This window comes from Mastomys coucha, unplaced genomic scaffold (genome assembly GCF_008632895.1).
Source record: "Mastomys coucha isolate ucsf_1 unplaced genomic scaffold, UCSF_Mcou_1 pScaffold5, whole genome shotgun sequence".
Lineage (NCBI taxonomy): Eukaryota > Metazoa > Chordata > Mammalia > Rodentia > Muridae > Mastomys > Mastomys coucha.
The window spans coordinates 21,928,815-21,929,041 of NW_022196911.1; positions in this window are offsets into that span (position 1 = coordinate 21,928,815).

Here is a 227-nt window from a genome sequence, read left to right on the forward strand (position 1 = left end):
GATGGGATGGACCATTCCTAGCGAGACCCAAGGCAAAACCTATCTTTCCAGTGTCCTTCTTGTAAGACCCGAATGTTGAGAGGCTGGCCGAAGGGCAGGGAGTCTGGGGTACATGGGGCCACAGAGATGGGAGCCTGCGATGGCTCTTCAGTGTCAAGACGATGATAGTGGACCTGCACTGGTTTGGTAGTGGAGTCAACCTGATTCTTAACAAAGGTAGTTAGACG